At 41.7% G+C, this 19,387-nt stretch overlaps 1 protein-coding gene across 36 annotated transcripts in view; it reads left to right on the top strand.

Annotated features, from left to right (window-relative positions):
* The first annotated feature begins 444 nt into the window (after positions 1-444).
* The window catches only part of NRIP1 (nuclear receptor interacting protein 1), a 70,854-nt gene continuing 51,911 nt past the window's right edge, over positions 445-19,387 (top strand). For 23 of the 36 annotated variants that reach the window (XM_015298731.4, XM_015298695.4, XM_015298718.4 and 20 more), the window contains exons 1-2: positions 445-525; positions 6,510-6,594. The gene's annotated coding sequence lies outside the window, so the exon portion shown is untranslated. Of the gene's footprint in view, positions 740-1,264; positions 1,707-6,509; positions 6,595-19,387 lie in introns of those variants that run through there. The other 13 variants (XM_040704799.2, XM_040704728.2, XM_046900363.1 and 10 more) reach the window with 4 other exon arrangements.

The raw sequence follows: 19,387 nt of genomic DNA, 5'->3' as shown, positions 1-19,387 counted from the left end.
CAGCAGAGCAGCGCAGGCCGCGGGCTGAGGTGCGCGCTCGGAGCTGCGAGGGCAGAGCCGGGGGTCAGCGGGGCCGGGGGCAGGAGAGAAAAAAAAGTTTTTCAGGGGAAGGGCTGAAAATAGAAGCTCTAAACCACAGGAAGCCTCCCCCCGTTATGTTTAACGAGCGGGAGGAGAAAAAAAAAAAAAAGGAAAAAAGGTGTTATTTCGAAGCTCTTTTCATTAAATATAGGTCCCGCGGTGAGTTCACTCCCGGGGCTCCGCGAGCTGCCCCGCGGCGGGAGGGCGGCTGACGGCCACCTGCCCGACCCGGCGGCCGGGAGCGAGAAGGGTTAAGGAACTTGGCGGAGGAGATGAATGGCGCGGGGGGAGGAGGGAGGAGGAGGGGCCGGGCTGCGCCGCGCCGGGCGAGGTGGAAGGCGGGGAGGATCGCGGCTGCGGGTTAGGCTTTGAAAGTCAGCCTCGCAGGCATTGCAGCAGAGCCCCGAACCGCGGAGGGGAGCGGCGTAGAGCTCGGCTCGCTGTGTACGTGTGCGGGGCGAGGGGACGGGGGCGCGGGGAGGCTCGGCGCGTCTTCCAGTCGGGGACGGGGCCCGAGCTCGGAGCCGCCGCGCCCCGCGCTGCCGGAGCCCCGCTCGCCGCTGTGAGGCGAGGCCGGCGGGTGAGCGCGGCGGGCGGGGACGGGCCGCGCGGGGCGGCGCGGCGCTGCCGGGCGGCGGCGGCGGGGAACAATGCCGGGGTGAGCCGGGCGCGGGGTGGTCGCGGCGGGGAGCGCTTCCGGTGGTGCGGACTGGAAGTTACCCGGCTGCGGGGCTCCGCGAGCCGGAGGGACGGAAAAGTTAGCGGCGTTTAGCGCGGGGCCGACCGCGGCGCCGCTCTCCGCTCCTTCTCCCCTCGGCGTGGATTATTTCGGGAGTCGCAGCTGGCTGCGCGGCGCCCGCGGGGTCGGGAGGCGCTGCCCGGGGCAGCGGCGGGACGCGGCCTCGCTGCCCGCCCGCCCGATGGCCGCCGCCTCCCGGCACCGGGGCGAGGCCGCGCTGCCCCCGCTGCCCCGGTACGGCCGCTGCGCACTCCACCTCCACCTGCGGGCGCGCAGCCTCTGCGCCCGCTCCCTGCCCGCCGCCCCGGGGCTGCGTGCTCAGCGCCGGCGCTCTCGCGGCCCCGCGGGGACGTCGCCGTTCCCTTTCCAGACCAAAGGTTACCGCGCGGGCGTGCGTGGCTGTCCCCGAAGCCCTTTAAAGGTGATTTCTCCCCGCTTTTCCCTGCGGAACGCGCTCTTGGAGGCTGCTCTGCGTAAGTGTCAGCGGGTAATTAACTTGGAACGGAGCGAAGCCAGGGGAAACGTGGTGTCGGAGCGTGGACGGAATGAGAGAAAGCTTCCTCAGCGCACACAGCCTTGCGTCTGTGCCGCATGTCTGACTGTTACAGGCTTTCAATTTTAAGAAGAGTTAAACTAAAATGCTTGACACGTGTTGAAGGTGGTGGAAGGGGGGGGGGGGGGGCGGGAAAGCAGCGTGATTCCCGTCTTTGGCGGTGCGTTGATGTTGGGGAAGGTGACGTGGAAGTTGTTCCCTTCTGCCTCATCTGTCTGCAGTCCGGGAGCCGGGCTGCCCTGGGCTCCCTTCGGAGGGAGCTGGGCGCAGCGCTGGGTGCTCGCTGCTGCTGAGCAGAATTTAACTGAGTCATGGCACAGCGCGTCTTCAGAGGTGCTGTACCGCTCGGTTTAACGGAGAGGGCAGATGTGGTCTGCGAGACTCGGGGAGGCTCCTTGGAGAGCTGGGGCGTTCCGAGGGGTGCAGCCAGACCCGTGCCGACCCGAGGAGTGCTGCCACGGGCCCGGCTGGTCGGCGGCACCTCCGGAGGCCCCGTGGCACGGACGGGCTCACCCAGCTGGGAGCGCGTGTGGCTTAGAGCTGATCCGATGGCATCTGAGTAATTGCTGCTCCTCGGGCAGCAGGAGCAGGCTTCTCGGGGAGCAGGAGTTCTCAGTCAGAGCTGCGTTTGAGCAGGTCTCTGGCTTGTGCTGTTGGGACAGCTGTCTTGCCGAGCTTGTGGCTGAGGAGGTCTGCCCTGTTGCGTTATCAGCGCTTGAATGGCCTGAGATAGCCTCCAGAATGAGGCAGCTGGGAGCTTTTTTTTGTGTGCTTTAAATCCATAGATAGATAGATGGGTGTGTGTTTTTGTCAGCAGGAAGGAAGAAGTAACAAGTAGGTACTCGTTACCGGTAGCTGCGTGTTTTAGGCAGGGCTGGAAGCTGACCTCCTGTTGGACTGCCCTGCAGCTCTGAGCTATCAAACCAGGGAGATCTGGCAGTGGCTTTTTTGTTTACCACGTATGCACAGAGTGGAGGAGCTGTCAAATGCCAAACCGTGCTGAATTATTATTTATTTAAATAACTTAAGTCCGTCCCCCAGTAGTTACGGGATAAAAAAATATCAGATGAGATGTGCCTTCCTCTTTGCTCCGTGTAACTGTTTCTGCTCCTGAAGTGGCAGATATGGTAAACACAGCTGGAGAGCAAAAATAACTACTTATTCTAGTCGTAGAAACTACGTTGATGAAGAATTGGAAGTGAGCTAAGGCGTTGTTTTTATTGTAAACAGGTGATTTATAAGCGTTGGTTATATCACCTCTGATGGCTGATAGTCTGCTGCGCGTAGGATGACTTCTGTAACATAAAAGACATTAAAGACTTTATTTTTTTAAAAAACGGATTCACTGAAGGTTGTAGGACTCAGATGTGGGTTGACCTACTGGTAGGTGTTTGCTTGTAGCTGTTATTTAACGCTGGATTGTTTTTAAATCCATAGATAAAGGCTTGTTTTAAAGCTTATTCTGACTTTTCAGAGCTCGCTTTTTTTTTTTCCTCCTGTATTTGAACATTGGCAAAAGGTTTCTGCAGTGCCAGCTGTATTATTGTTAGCCATGAGAGCACTGTTAATTTTACTGGTGACAGTGCGGGACACACTAAAAGATAAACTGTGCCTTGCATTGTGTGGAGCACATGTATAAACTTGCCCAGGGCAAAGCTGGGGAGTTGCATTTCCCACAGTCAGCTGTCTTACTCAACCCTTGTGCTCCACACCTCATTGCAGGGCTATCATGGAGAGGGCTCTAAAAACTGTAACGTCCTGTTAATTTTAGAATAGCTCTTATGGACAGGCCTGAACCTTAAAAGCAGTTGGTTTGTACTTTTATTTCTGGATGCAAACATGCAAAGAGAGTGCAGAGAGATACTGAGTGTGGGACCCCAACCCTCAGAGCAGGGTTTGGACACGTGGGGAGTGGTAGCCAATTGGCCACAACATGGGGACCTGAGGGACTCTACAGCTAGGCAGGTTTCCTAATCACTAAGTGTCAGGCTGAGTGCTTGGCTGGGTTACAGGTGGTAGGTGGGATAAATATCCAGTTTTTACATCTGTAGGATAAATACCCCTTGGGGACAAGAAGTGTGAATTTTGAAGTATAGATCATTACTGCTCAGCAGGGGTTTAATGACAGGCAAGTGGAAAGAAAGATAATGTAGGTAGGGAATGAAGTCTGAACAGGAGGGAAATTTGCAGGGGAATATGCACAAATGGATAAAAATAAACAAATAGACGTGTCAATCTTTCTAAGCCATCTAAAACCGGAGGTAAAAGGGTAATGTTAATAGCGTTTGTGGTTTGCTCTCATCCTCCTAACAGGCCAGCTGGTGGGAGTGCTAACCACCTGTGTTGGTCTGCCCACAGCACGTGTGAGGGAAGTATTTTAAGTGTGATGCATCTTTTGAGCATTATGGTGTTAGGGTTTTAATAGTTGGGTTAGAAAGAGACGTGCTGATGTTGGTGAGCAGTGTTTTAAGTGTGCATCTGTGATCACACAGGCTTTCTTGAGTTCTTTAGTGGGATGATGTGCCTGAAGGAAAATGGGAAGAACAATTCTTTTTTGCTTGAGATACATGTATACATTTTTAGTGTTTCTGGATCATTTGTTTCAAATACACTCAGAAATGTAACCAGACCTATTGTACCATTTGGAAGACTTAATTTTATTATTTGTTTGGCTGTCTGTTGCAGGTCCCTTGACTTGATGGTTAAAGGCAAATAGGAGCTGAGTCTCCTGCATATCTGCATTACTTGTCTGGAGAGGAGTTGTGTTTTCACACAGTTCATTTCTAAATATCATCGTCTTTAGTAGAGAACAACCTAGCTTACAGGCAAAATCACGTCAAAAGTAACTTATTATCTGTTAGTCATTGGTTTGTAAGAGGTTGAGTATACCATAGAGAAACTCAATGTTGGGAGAGTACTTCGAATGACATGTTCTTTCTGTTCTTGAGAAGGGAGGTTGTGAGAAGGTGGCCACAACAGATCAAATAGATGCTAGGTGTGAAATGTATTTGAGCCTTGACTACACCTGGTGTTTAAAAACAAAGGAGAGAATATATAATTGGCCTCAGAAGAACATTTAATGAATTTCGGTCTTGCATGGTACAAGGAGTGTGTAATGGTGCAGGAAAACAGTATTTCTATCCTTTGGGCCCATCCCAGGTGGATGTTCTGTACTGATTATTAATGTAATTGCATATCACACTTTCAACAACTTACAGTGTTCTTGATTGTTGCTCTATTCACTATTATGAGGTATTCTGTCCAAGTCATGCAGCCATTAAATTTTTGGGAATAATATTTCATTCTAGCAAAGCATTTCAATATTCCTTCAGTGACATTTGAGATTTTCCCCCAGAAATAACAAATTCTTCTGCTTTTTTCTCTGAACACCTACAAACCTCATTGTAATGTGGAACAGTACAAAAAGATTGCTTAATGCTGTCCTAAAGGATATAATGTGTATACATTGAACCTTGATGGTGATACAGCTATGATCTTTTATTTCTTCCTTGTTCTTTGTTAGATATAAATCTGTCTTCTCCTAGAAAAAAAGAATACTTAAATGAAGCCACTTGTCAGTGGTGAAAAACAATTATTTTTTTCCCTCTACATCTGTAGTATAAAACAAATACTGAAGTGGACTATTCTTCTGAAGGTGATTTGAGAATATGGAAAAAGTATATGTATTACTTCTTCCTACTCTAGGGAAGTTCTGCTTGTACCTCTGTTTCTGTTTGTTTTGACTGCATTGATAGATTAATATGATTAAATTAGGAAAAAAAAATACTGTTGCAGCTTGCTGCTGTTCTGTGGTGCATGTTGGCTTATTTTGTGATGTATTTAGGGAAATACCCTGAAATACTACATACAGAGACTATTTCAGGTTGTTTACTTACTTTTCAGCGTGGTGGATCCATTGCTTTTAGATCTTGACGTTGGCTGTAGCCCATCATGCTGCTGTTACCTTTCACTGACCTGGTATCTTTGAATAGGTCTTTTTTTGGATGATGACCTTTCTATCAACACCTGGATCTTTTTTCCCAGGTAGCACATCAGAGGGGACAGCTAGATGTTGTCTCTAAGCTGGCTTCAGCCCAAGTAGCTTTGCAGAAGAGGGCAGTGCTGTGAGCTGCCTGCAAAACTCACATCTCTCTCTCTACCCCACAGCCCTGGTAGCCACTTGTGGAGTCCTCCATGCTGGAGAAGTTTGGCATTTAAGAAATTTTGTGTATTTTGTATGTGGCCTTTGTGAGAACAGAGGCTAATGGTGAGGAAAAGAGAGCTCTTCCTTGTGCCCAGTGAGGGAAGGAGAAAGTTCAGCAAAACCGGAGAATTCTGTTTTTGTTTTGTTTGTATTTGATTATAGTTAAATTTGACTCATTACGCCTGTTAAATATGCTTCTCAGGGTGGTAAATTGGTGACAGGGAATTTAATGTGAGCATTGTTCTTGTGACAAGCCTCATTAAAGGTTAAGTAATACAAATAGCAATGACCTGGCCTACCCATGAGTCTTTATCTTTTAGCACAAGTTACAGACAGTAGAGAAATACTGAGAAAAGCATTTAAGGTGGTATTTGTGGTGGTTAACAGGTTTGAAGATGAATATTCAACAGTATTTCATTCTTAAATCTTAAAGTTATGCATTTTTACTTGCTTTAGTTTTTTCTAACAAATTTTGGGAGGTTGCATTCTACTGTTGTATTGTGATCTCATCTTTTCCTGTTAAAGGATTACTAAAAAATCTAGGATTGAGACATGCATAGATGTGAGTATGAAGTTGTGCTTGCCACGTAGGAAGGAGGTCGTTCATGTTGCAGCTTTTTTTGAATGAAGTGAATTAAAACAGGAGCGTGCCTTTTGAATCAAAACTGAATGCAGACTTGCTTCTTGCAGAAATAACTGTCCAGTTACCTAGACAGTACAAGTGTAGGGAAGGCAAGTTATATTTGATTTGCTAATGCCTCTGTCTAGAAAACTTTGATTTCTGATGTTGGGAGCTGCGTTCTCCTTTTGAGATAGGAAGTGATGCTGTATTTCAAATATTTCTGCTACACTCATAATAAGGCCAGTACAGATCGGAAGAAGGGAAACTGGTATGCAGATTTTCCTGAGGTAACTTTTGCTTTTCCTTTCAGATGAAGCATGGAATTGCTGAAAGAGAAAGTTAGTGCATCCTTGGACTCCTGAAGGAAGAGCCTTCCTTATGGGACCACTTTCAAGGTAAATAATTTGCTTCAATTATTTCCTTTTTCCTTTGGTTTGAGTTTCTTCTTTGTCTTGCCAATCTATCATGCAACTTTCTACCTTGTGTAGGTCTTCTAGGATTGCGGTTATAAGATGGTAGATTTTCAAGTTAATCCTTCTATTTTAATGACAGATTTGATTTAAAAAAAAGAAGTGTGTGTGCCAATTAAAGAGAAATAATCATTTTTAGTAGCTTTTTAACTTTTTATATGGGATTTGCTGGCAAGTCCTGAAGATTTAGCCTACTTGTTTAGGAGATAGTTGCTGAATAGAGAAGAACCTGCTTTACGTGTAGTTTCAGAGTGAAAGAGAAGATTAGATAAAACTTGCAGTTAGTGTTTTATTTTTTTAAATAAAACAGATCCACACTGAGCTTTGGTAGCAAGGGGCTGTCACAGTAAAATTATTAGATATTGCATTACAATGGCTTATAGACACTGCTGTCATCTTGTTTGGATGTACTCCCTTGATTCCTATTTTCTAAATCCTATTTTCCTTTGATACTAGAGAGTAATTCCCCAAGTGTTGTCCAGTGATTGCTTATGTATATGCACTTTGGTCTGTGAGTAATTTTATTCACTTGAGTAGCCCCACTGTCCTTGGTGGGCCTACAAGCATGCCTAAGAACTTGAGAATGCTGATGAGCATAAAGAATACAATTTGGGCATGTAATGGTTGACAAGCAATTGTTTTGTTTCTGGCCTCTCTTAGGACTCATTTGCATTTCCTCCAGTGACAACTTTTGGGAACATTAGAAAGGGAAGGTCTAGAATGCTGGAGGCAGTTGTATCAAATTCCAGCCTGAAAAATTTCTAGCGTATCCACTGTAATTACACAGATGGCAGATAGAAGGGTGTATTTTCCTTTTAATAAATCTATGTGTTTCTTTACTTCCTTTTCAACGTAGCATTGTCAGTGTACTGTAATTTGAGTGTCTGTAACACAGTGAAATATAGTAGAATCCTCAGAAAACGTTTGTATTTCATACTGGGAAGCTTTGAATGTATGCAAAAATCACTGTTTTGGTAGTAAAGGGAAATCAAGATGGGGGATCCCTCTTCCCCCCCTCCCCCCCCCCCCCTTTTTTTTTTCAGGCTTCCTATTTGATTCCTCAAAAAAATCCAACAATGTTACAGTGCTTCTCAGCTGTCTTGAGGAATTGCATTTCTGTGAAAGTCAATTGCATTTCTTGCTGATCTGAGAATCAGTAAGATAGGCACTTTAGAATTAGAGCAAAATTAATAGCAATTTACGACTTAACTGTTGTTGTGGTCAGCAGTTGATGATGGCTTAAGCAGCCCTGCTAGAATTTCCTAGAGAGTGGCTTTTGTGTCAGCAAGGCTTTTGAAGTGTTCCACGTCTTCAAAAATAGTTTTGAGTACTTGAAAGCTTTATTTTAAATTGTTACCTGTGTTTAAATCTGGTTCCATTCAGAGTTGCAAAAGTGCATGCTGTAAGTAATGGTCTTACACTTGTGTGTCAGCTTGTCAGTAAGGTGGTTAAGCTAAAGATTTGAGGAAAAAATGTGTTTCAGTGTGCATGTGTCTGGTAACCTTTGCGGAGTTTGCATTCATTTTTCCATTTCTAACCAGCAGTATAAAACAGTTATCGTTATATTATGTGCTGTGAGTTTCTGGGGAGGGGAGTGAGTGGGTGTGGGGTGTCCATGGGTTCACTTAATATTTATAAATATTGCTCATGGAATACCTGTCTTGATACACAGCTCTGCATTATGTGCCGTCGTAAACAGTTTTAAAGTGGAGGGCTGTAATTATCTGGATTGAATCTTTGTTTATATTGCTGGAATTGGATTTCTTAAGTCAGAACTTCCTGAGGTTTTGTAGAAGTCAGTATTGTGGGTCACTTGGATTCCTCCAGGAAAGGTACTGCTTTGCAAATGTAACGGTTAGTCTGCTTGGTGCTATGGAATTTTTAGAAGTGAGAGCTGCAGGATGGGAAGGTAGTTGCATTGTCTGAAGCTGAGTCTGCATTGAAGAAAGAGCTATAGTGTTGAGCTAAAATCTATGAGCTATGTTCTTATTTTAAGTTTATGTAGATATATATATATATTTTTTTTTTGCGTGAGAGGTCAAGAGATGCAACTCATGAAATGATGGAGATGAGAATTAAAAACCAGAGTAATTAAAATTATGCTGTCAAAAGAACAAGGTGGTGACTCAGTGTTAGGAAAGCTGGCAGAAGCAGCCTTTAATTGAAGAAGAATTGGTTGCTGTAAACCAATTACATGCTACTTTTAATGATAGGTTTCAGAGAACAGCAAATGAGTGTAGTGTGATCTTGACTGATAGTATTTTCTTGTCTTAAAATAAAAAAAGCCCGAGGATATGAAGTTACAAAGAAAAGTTTCACTTTGAATAGGAGAAGGTAGAGTATGGAAGAGAAAGAATGTCTGCCTTTGCTGTGAAGCATTTGGGCCCATTTTATCTTTGGAAATTAACTTAGGTGTTGTTTCCGTTTTTGTCAGGCTAGTAGATTTGGTAAAGGAACTGGTAACTTGAAAGGTGGAGATGTTCCTCACTCTCTCTGCAGCTTGGCAATTCTGTATTTTACAGCAAACTTTTTAGTTTAACATATCTGAACTTGTACTAGATAGGGTTAATAGGCTAGAACAAAAGGTCAGAGCATAAGGCATTAGGCTTAATTAAGGGAGAGCAGGAGTGGCAGGAGTATGTGACAGTTAAATGGGTTTCCCACAGACTAATGTCTGTTACAGTGCAACCATGCCTCAACTTAAGTGGGTTATTTTGTGCGAAGGGCAGCAGTGATTAGCAGTTTGACATGCCAGACATTTCTGGCCAATCCCATCTGTTTTAGAGGTTAAAAAAGCACACCTTTATGAGCTGATAGATTGATTTGTGTGCCTGTCTGGTAAAGATTAGAAGTCCAAGGCCAGTGCTGTAAATGCCAGTTATAGAATATTGTACTTTCTTAGTTGTTCTTTGTTTAAACTGTCAACTATTTAGTAATGGGGATAACAGCCATAAAAGTGACCGTACAATATGAAAAATGTGGCAGGGATTCTGAAGCAAGCATTTTGAACCAGAAAGGGCTGAGCGGAATGCTTCCTCTTCAGGTCTGTTACCAATTTTGGCCTGTAAACCTTGGTCATTTTGTAACGGAGCTTGGAAGGGGAATCCGTCTTTGTGTGTTTCTACATAAGGTTCACAGCTTTTCTTTAAAGTGATGGTTATAATGTATTTTTGCAGAAGTTGCCTGCCTTAGTACCAGCAGTTTTTCAGTTTCTAGCACAGTTGGAGAAAAGTGAATTCAGTGCTTTAGAGGATTCAGTATTTATACCTCACTTAGTTACATCCTGTTTCCTTCCCATTCTGTTACTGAACTGTGATGGTATAGGCCTATTTTTTTTTCTGTTGCTGTTGGTTTTTTCTTTTCTTTTTGCTCCTTTGTTGCTGTCTTTCTCTGGGTAGGGTGGTTGGTTTTTTGTTTGTTTTCCTGATTGGACTGTGAGGTTGCCTTACGCTTTAAATAAAATAGATGGCACAGTAAGTCTTGACTGTTTCTTGTCATCTTTATGACTTTGTAAAGTCAAAGTTACATTACTATTAATGTGAGACTGTTAATAAATCGTTGATGCAATAAAACTGTTTTTGATAACGTTCAAGGTTCATGCATAGTTGAAGGTGATTATCCTATTTTAAAATCAAGTAGAGGTTAGACAGTGTTGGAAGATACTGTCTGTGGCCCCAAATGATAGCATCGTTTCCAGTGGAGAGTCTTTCTCACTTGAAGTAAATATGTGATTTTTGAATTCAGTTGTTAACTGTAAGTGTATTTTATGGTAGCATGCTAATTAAATGTTGATTCTTTGAAAAGCAGTGATATATATGTACTTATTTTTGAGAACTAAAGCTCTCATTTTAAAGACCTGTTGTTTAAGCTTTCCCCTCTGTTCTCCATTCAGGCAGTGGCACTTGTACCCAAACTACTGAGAAATAAAACTGCATGAAAATAAAGCTTGGCATCTTGCATTTATGTTCCTACATTAACTAAAAATTAGCCGCTCGTCTAAAACTTTTTTCTGACTTTCAAACACCATTTGCTTTCTCTTAGGCAGCTTAGTATCTTCTGCTTTTTTTTTTTTTTAAATGATTGGATACTCATTCTAAAGACTTCCACATACCTGTACTGTACTCTTGCTGTACCCACCTTTCGGTCTGTTTGTGAAAAGATCTGACTTGTGACTTACGAAAAACTTGTCTTCACTTTACCTAGCTTTGTAAGAGCTGCCTTAATTTTTCTTTCTGTTCTTGTGAAAGTCTCTTGTTTGAAAAGCCCAGCAGTAAGGAGTATTTTCAGTGTCCTTTAGGATGAGGAAGGCATTGTCATTACCTTGCAGTTTATTTAGCAACGTGGAGCTGGAATGGGCATACACAGCTTCATGTTCTCTATGGAATAATATCTATTTAAATGATTTGGATCTAATACATATTTACATGGAAAAACATCTTGCCCTTCTCTGTGGAGAGAGAAGGTGAACAAGCATAAATTTTATAATACTCATTGCTTCCCTTGCACTAAATCATACTTAAATTGCAGAAGGCTGTTGGCTTTAGAGTGGTGTAAAAAGTGCTTGGCTAGTAAAGTGAGCGTTCAGGGAGATTTACCTAATTTAATACTAAGAAAATGTCAGCTGTTGTGCATTGATATGCGATTGCCTAAATCCAGAAGCCATGCTTCAGATTTCCATATATGCATACTTGTAATGTTTTCCTGTTCATAACACAAAATAGAAACCTGAAATGACCCATTAGTGCAGCGTGCATGCATGCTATATTTCGGCTAATTGCAGTGTTATTGATAATACCTGAGCCATTGTGTAGTATCTCGGGAATGAGGGTAGATGCTGTGGCTGCTGTTCTGCTCTTTCAGGGGCAGAATGTACTTTATCAAGTTTCTTGTAATGATCATTATTAAAATCTTTGTAATTGCTGCCTTTGTATAATTAGCAATTCCTGCTCTAATCATAGCGCACGCTCTGTAAGAAAGGTTGTCAGATAACATGATGGAGGTTGTATTTGGGACTGCAACACGGGATACTTTCTTTCCATATCTTAAGGATAGTCTAGTTTTGTTGATGAGAGTGGAAGTTCAAGCAGTAGTTTTTATTGAGCTTAGGCTTCTCTTCGAGTCTGCTCAGTTCATGAAGTACAGTAACATGAAATCATCGTGGTGGCTTCTCATCTTTGATAAATTTATGCAAAACCACTGGTGTTTATTGATTACAACAGCACACTTTACCAAATATTCAGTAATTGTCAGTGAGCCCGTTGCATCTTTTTAAACGTCAACTCTTGTATTTTAACTGAAAGGCACAATATTATAATATATTTGCATGGAATATACATACTGCATAAAAACAATTTAAGCTATCCATTGTCTTCAGCTTCGAATTGTCTTTAAAACAAGCAAACAAAACTGTTTTCACTCATGAGTGTTTCAGATAACTCTTCACAGCCCTCTCCCCTGTTTTTTTTTTTTTCCACTCTTGCCATATAATTGATGAAAAGGCAGGTACTTGGTTAGTATCCCTGACTGGGATAGACAATGGACTGGGTAGATGCTGCACCACATTTGTGTGAACTGGCCTACTGTGGATTTATCCTTATTTTATATTTTCATACTCTTTGACCTTGTAGTTGTTGACTTTGGTCTGGAAAAATTTCAAAGTCATGTAAATGAATGTAATTAAGGTATTGCTTATCATCTTGGAGAGTTCACAGAGAGGCTTATTGGCTAGAAAGGTTTGTTTACTTAATATGGAAGGTTAATATAAGGTTAAATTTTACTCTGTAAAATGGCTTCATAATGTTTTTATTTAGCAGCTGAAGAAAATAGTGCTTGAAAAGGCAAATAATAGTTTTATCTGACCTCCATATGTCTTATGTAGCTTGCATTATTGGGAAAATTTATCTTCATTGCTTAGTATTATTGCAGTCTTCCTTTCTCTCCCTTCTATGAAGGGAATGTCTCAAGCTTATTTGTCAGCCTGTATGTAGGAAAGGAACTACATTATGGGAAGAACTACAGAAATATTTGACAATAATTGCTGTAAGTAGTCTATCTGCTTCCACTTAAGTCTTCTATTTCCCATCCCCCTTCTTACAAGAATGGGATTTATGCTTTGTCCTTTAGTAACTTCTCTTGTTTTATTCCTGCTGCTGCCAAAATAAAGGTGAAAAGCAGTATAAAACGAGGAGAAGAACATCAAATTAGTGGTTTCTGCCTTCTGCTCCATAGGGAATGGTGCTTAGGTCTATATTCTTGTCTGTACTTCTCAGCTTCATTTGAATAGACTTGCTTTGCTTATCATTTACAAAAATAGTGTTTGCCTGAGTGTTGCTTTTTTTCCATTCAATTTAAAGTAAGTACTTCTGTGGAGTTAACAGAAAGGTTATATGGCAAGTGTCATGTAGAAAGCTCCTTTCTGATGCCTTTTTCATCTCCTGCTTGGGGCCTTTTTTTCTAGCTGGAAAAGCTTACATACTTGAGGTAGGTGATGGCAGAACACGCTTGGGCGCCACAGACCTCTACTGCACTGAGTTCAGGAAGAAAGGATGAAGCTATGTGAAATTTGGAAACACCTCTTTCAGCACAACTCCTTCTGGAATCATTTAGACAGCGAGAGCTGCTGGCTTGTCTGCTTTTTTTTTTTTGTAGAGTACTTACTTCTGTCATTTCTTCCACTTGTAGCAGAAGTAGTACCTAGGCTACTTGCTGTTGAGGCTCCTAACTTTTTTCTTCTTACTAGAATTCCATGTACTAGATTATGCAACGATGAGAGTAATGTCCTTTAAAGGCTGATTAATGCAATGACTGTCTTAACTGACTATTTTTCTAGCTTGTGGGGATACCCTGTAACTCATACCCAGGAGTTCTAGTCCTTGCCTCCGAAACATGCAGCAGGATAATAGCTTGAATTTATGTATTCATCTTTATTTTTTCATTTCATATTAACAGTCATAAACTAAAGTGATCTTAAGTTGCTTTCAGAAGACAAATATGCGAAGATTTCTTTTGTATATGGGAGAAGTATAAGAAGCTAAAATTCAAGTTTGGATCTTGAATAATGATCTAACTGAAGTGTGTGGGGAAGAGGAGAACGAACAAGTTCAAGTGAAATGCTGGACCTTTTTAGGTTAAAAGGAAGCATCAGTAAGGTTAACGTCTCACTTTAATACTAAAGCTTCCTGCATAATGGGCAAGAGGTAGATGGCTATGGGGTGAAAAGGCAAAAATGCCTGAAAAATGTTCTTTATCTATTAGTTCAGGTGCTATTTATGGCAGATAAGGCAAGAATCCATACACTTTGGTCACTTAGTTTTTGCTTAGCTAACATACCAAGAGCATACCTGTTCCTAACTTTTTAACAGTAGCCACATAAGAGTGCATAACTTTTTTTGAAGAAGAGTAATTCTTTGCTGCTGGGAGGTTAAGGTGATTTCTCGGGCGTCGGTTCTGGGCTACCTTAAGTTTTATTCAACGTAAAGGCTGAACAAACACTAATAAACTGTGGTGATATCATTTTGTAACCTCTTTGCACTCTCTTAAGTAGATTCAGCTGTAGAGATAGAAAGATAACAAGGTTGTGCAGAATCAGGTTTGCTGTTTACTGAAGACTGATTCGTCTCTGGATTGCAACATAAAATGTGCAAGTTTGGTGTCTTTCTTTATGTAATTCTTCAACATAGCCATTTAAGCTCTTATTCACCAACCTTTTCTTTTAGTAGTCTTTTTTGACATGTTCAAGGTCCTCATTACACATGTAACCATAGACTGATTTTTGACCTAAGGAGGATGGGTGGTCAGTTTCCTAAACTACTACTTCTGTTCATAAAGATTTATTGTTAGTCATTTTCTACAGTGAGTTCTCATAAAAAGTATGTATTTACTGTACTCTTTGAACTTTCCAGCACCGCCTAATTTCCTGTTTTACATAACCCAGCTCTGGTTTTGTTTTCAAAGTATCTTAATGTGCAGTAGAGGTGAACTGTATTTGGACATCACTTACTGGCTGGATGTTTTGGTCTATGCTGTGATACAGTTCTGCTATTTCAGAGCCTTGTCTAGGCAAATGCCAGCTGTGTTTTCTTTTTGCAAAACAAAAACTGCTTAATGTTTCAAAGGTATATTTGCTGATGATCATACAATTTCTGTGGCTACTACCTTACGACTTCTCAGTTTTTCTTTTTGAGGAAAATCTGTGTGTGTCTCACAAGATAGCAGGAGCACAAACAGTCAGATTTCTCTTGTTGTGGCCTTTGGGATTATTGTAGAGCATTATGTAGAGTCTTGCACCTGTGGAGGAATAACCGCGTGCATCAGTACGGGTTCAGAGATGACCTGCTGGAGAGGACCTCTGTGGAGAAGGACTTGGATGTCCTAGTGGACAGCAGGTTGGATGTGAGCAAGCAGAGTGCCCTTGTGGCCAAGAAGGGCCAATGGTATCCTGGGATGTGTTTAAAAATAGTGTGGCAAGAAGGCCGAGGGAGATGATCCTCCCCCCCCACTGGTGGGACCACATTTAGACTACTGTGTCCGGTTCTGGGCTCCCATGTTCAAAAAAGACAGGGATCTCCTAGAAGGAGTCCAGGGGAGTGCCATAAAGATGATAAAGGGCCTGGAGCATCTCCTGTATGAGGGAATGCTGAGTAACCTGAATCTGTTCATGCTGGGGAAAAGGAGACTCGGAGGGGTCTGATTAATGTTTACAAGTATCTAATGGGGAGGTGGGAGGCAAATAGATGAAGCCAGGCTCTTCTTGGTGTTGTGTAGCAATAGGGTAAGGGGTAATGGCCTAAAACTTGAACATAGGAAGTTCCATACAAATAGGAGGAAGAACTTCTTTACAGTAAGAGTGGTGGAGCTCTGGAACAGGCTACCCAGATAGGCTGTGGAGTCTCCTTCTAGGGAGATGTTCATGACCCCTCTGGATGCCTACCTCTGTGACCTACTATAGGGAACCTGCTTTAGCAGGGGAGTTGGACTTAATGATCTTCTGAGGTCGATTCTGACCCCTGTGATTCTGTTCTACTGCTTAAGCAGACATACAGCCTCAGATAATGGTTACTCTTTGGATAATGTTGTATGAATATAACGTGTAAGCATGCTGGTGGTCTTTTCCTGTCCTCCTTAAGTCATATAGTACAGGAGAGAAAACACATGTAGGTCTGCCATCTGATATAATTCTTGTTAGCTTACTCTTCGGTGCTGCAGCAGATCGACTTTGTTATTCTCTCTTTTCTCCTGTAGCAGCATGGCAAAATTGAGTTTGCTGTTATTTCCTCACCTGCTGAGGACACTTGCCCATCTGCTTTCAAGAGCACCTGCAGAGTTCTGAGAAATCCATTGAAATGTTCTAGAATGTCCCGATAGTAGAAAGAACAATGATTTTATTTTGTCTATTAATTTTATACTTTAATTCAAAGATGTACTAAAATAGAGAGGAAAAAGCGTAATCAGGTATTTCAGAAGACAGTGATTTTTGAGTCAGATTTCAGATTCTACTCCAGTTTTGCTAAAGGAATTTTTATGAAATCAGAAGTCTGTCTCGTAGCATCCTTTCTGTGTAAAACTCAAGTCTGTACTGTTAAATAAATGACTATAACAACTCAGTATTGTATGGAAAGATGTGTTATCAAAGTAAGTTTATCTACTTATTAAATTTGTCTAGAGATGTTGTTAGCACATTCACTGAATAGTGATTTGAAAAACTATAGTTTCTTTGATGCTGAAATGTGACTTTTTAAAAAATCTTTTAACATATTAAGAGCTCGCTGTAGTGCTCATCCTGAGTTAAGATCAGCATTCCTTACATACTCCCATTCTATATGTGTGTTTATGGTATAGAAGTATCACCTGTAGAAGTAGAAGAGAGATGGGAGTGGGGACTCGGGATTAAGTTACGTTAAATAAATATGCGTGCAAAAGCGAGCATTTCCAAAGATACATTTTGCAAGGGAACATGTGGAGTTGAGTGTTCAGTGTGTGTATGCCTTGCGCTTTCTGTGCGTGCACACTGAATTTAAGAAACGCTTTCTGAATTTCGCTGTTTTAGCCATCCTAATGGGCCCTGGATAGTCTTTAGTGTCTGGGCTCTCTGCTTACAGTAAGGTGATTCTAGACTGTGCAAAAATAGGATAAAACCTTGACCTGTCCGTGTGTAAATTGCTGGGATTTAGCTGGCTAGCACACATTAGGAGACCGAGCAAAGGCCACCCAGATTTGAAGACATTTTGCCTTTGACAGAGAATTTGGTCTTGCTGTGGTTCTTGATTCCTGTCATTAATCTTTAATCTATGCAGCTGTCTAAACTGTCATCTGCAGTAGGAATTTGTGTGTGCAATATCTGTTCAGTATTCCGTGGTCCAGAGTTTTACTCTGAAGACTATAGGAGACCTATCAAAAAATATGGATGTCTCTATGCGAATGAAAGAGCAGAAATTGACTGGTTTGTTTCCAAATCAAAAGGCCCCTTTGGAAGTATTGATAGGTTATTAACATCTTATTGACTGCAATTACCACAGATAAGGGAAGGATCTACTCTAGTTAGTAAAATGTGGACACTGGAGAAACTCACCAGCCTTATTTCCTGAAATATAATAGGACTATAGTGATGCTTGTTGGCTCACATTGAGAAATGTTGTGTACTTAACTGCAAGTGCTTTTAGGATTGACTGTCTGAATGCTTTATTCCTTACCTTTTATTCCTTACCTGAGCCTGAGATAGCACATACAGTGTAGAATTGACGTGATGAAGGAAGGCATTTTTAGTTGTTTTTTTTTTTAAATGGCACTGGGAAGATTTTTACAATGTGATCCTTGACACGCACTGTTTTGAGCCAAATATGGAAATGTAAAAATAATGAAGCAAACTTAGACTGTTAAATATATGTGCTGGATAAGCAGCTTGTATTTAAGGGATGGTCTTTTTGTCTTACTGGGTTGCCAGTAGTCCACAGGACTCCATGTGCTGTAATTGCCAAGTACTGGTTGCTTGACTAATAAATTACTTCCTTCAAATATTATTTTTGCTTGGAGAAGTATATTTTAACACCTATATTCCTAAGATTTTGAATAAAATAATACAGATTTTGTTGGATTTGCTGTGGTCTTCGAATTCTTCATCTCTTTGGGTCTACATGTAATTAAATGGCTGTATGCTAAATACTAGCTTAGCATTTGTTGCTTGAGCTATTATATCACAGCGCTGGAAAGAAGCTTTGTAACAATATAAGTGGATGCTTAATCCATATTGGGTTTGCAAGGAGCTTCACAAACTACAGTCAGGGTTTAATACAGTTATCTACGGTACTAAGTATTTTTTTCTGTCACTTGAACATGTTTTTAAAAAGCAACAAAGCACATTGATTCAGCAGTGTTTAAATGCAAATGGTCATATTGATTCTAATTTGGAAACCTGCTATGAGTTACAGAGTACAGTTTTGTATTTTAATCTTTTTATAAAGAAAGAAATAAGGTTTGTCCCTTTTTTTTTTTAATCTCTACTTCTTAAGTCTGTCTTAAGCTGTATGAATACATAAGGTGAACTGGCTGGTTGTTTTCTGTTAACATATTTTTAATCTACTATTTTAATGGCAAGGGTGCATGGAGTTTTTTCTTCTTTATGAACTTGTTACAGACATCAACGTTTTCTTTCTCTTCTGTAAGTAAAATTTTGGAAATAATTGGAAGAATACATGGAAGGAGATTATTTTTTTTAATATGAAGGTGGTTCCAGTATCAGACCTTCTTACTATTGGCCATCAGTTAACTCTAGAACTGTGCGTTTGAATTAGCTTTGCTTGTTTGTATTAGTATGGTGTATTCTTAAAATTACTACTGCTCCTAATCAGTCTTCCCTTAAAGACCAAAAGAACAACGTGATCTGAGAACTCTTGGGTATCAGGTGAATGTTTCAGGCTTTTAAACACACTTTCTCGTATTAATAATTTAGAGTGACCCGGTTTTGTTCTCCTGTCAGTACAAAGATGACTTGCTTTTGCTGGTCATCTTTCCTTTCCAGTTGGACATAACACAAGTACATAGAGACAGAAGTAACAGCAAATGGAGATATGGAACCAGAGGTGAGTGGTGCTGGTTTACTAGCAGCGGAAGTGTTTCATCCAACCTCTTTATAAGTGTTCTGTAACTTGCTGTCTTTGAGACATTTACAGCCAGCAGTCTCTCAGCCTTCTGCATCAGGACAAAAAACAAACAAAACAAACCATCTACTTAAGGGGGGGGTTCCACTTCAGAGAAATAAACTCCCTGTGACCTCCACGTGAAGCTACGGGGTAGCCTGTTCTTGAGGCTGCACTTGACTGCTGCTATAAAACTTCTGTCTGAGAAGTAGGCAGTTGCCTGTCTGCAAGGAGGGCATGGGTGGCAAGAACACACTTGGGCGATTCTTCAGCAGCTGCATTGGCTTCCTTTTGCGTGTGGGTGCAATTCAGGGTTTTGGCCTTGATTGCTTTTTGTCCATAACGTGACTTGAGCTCTGGCTGAGAGGCTGCCTCCTTTTTTTGATCCAACATAGCAGTTGATGTCAACTGGGATACTTGACCTAGATCATCCTAGTTTTTAATGTCAAGTAGCCATTGGCAGGAAGTTCTGTGAGAGGGACTTGGGACTGTGGAATGTATTCCCAACCTGGTCTGATGGCATCAGTTTGCTGAGGGGGCTCAGCGCCAGGCATATCATATTTCTTTGCCTGTGGAGATGAGGGATT

This window comes from Gallus gallus, chromosome 1, assembly GCF_016699485.2.
Source record: "Gallus gallus isolate bGalGal1 chromosome 1, bGalGal1.mat.broiler.GRCg7b, whole genome shotgun sequence".
NCBI classification, from domain to species: domain Eukaryota; kingdom Metazoa; phylum Chordata; class Aves; order Galliformes; family Phasianidae; genus Gallus; species Gallus gallus.
The sequence above is the reverse complement of the archived record's forward strand: the minus strand, read 5'-3'. Positions and strand labels throughout refer to the sequence as shown.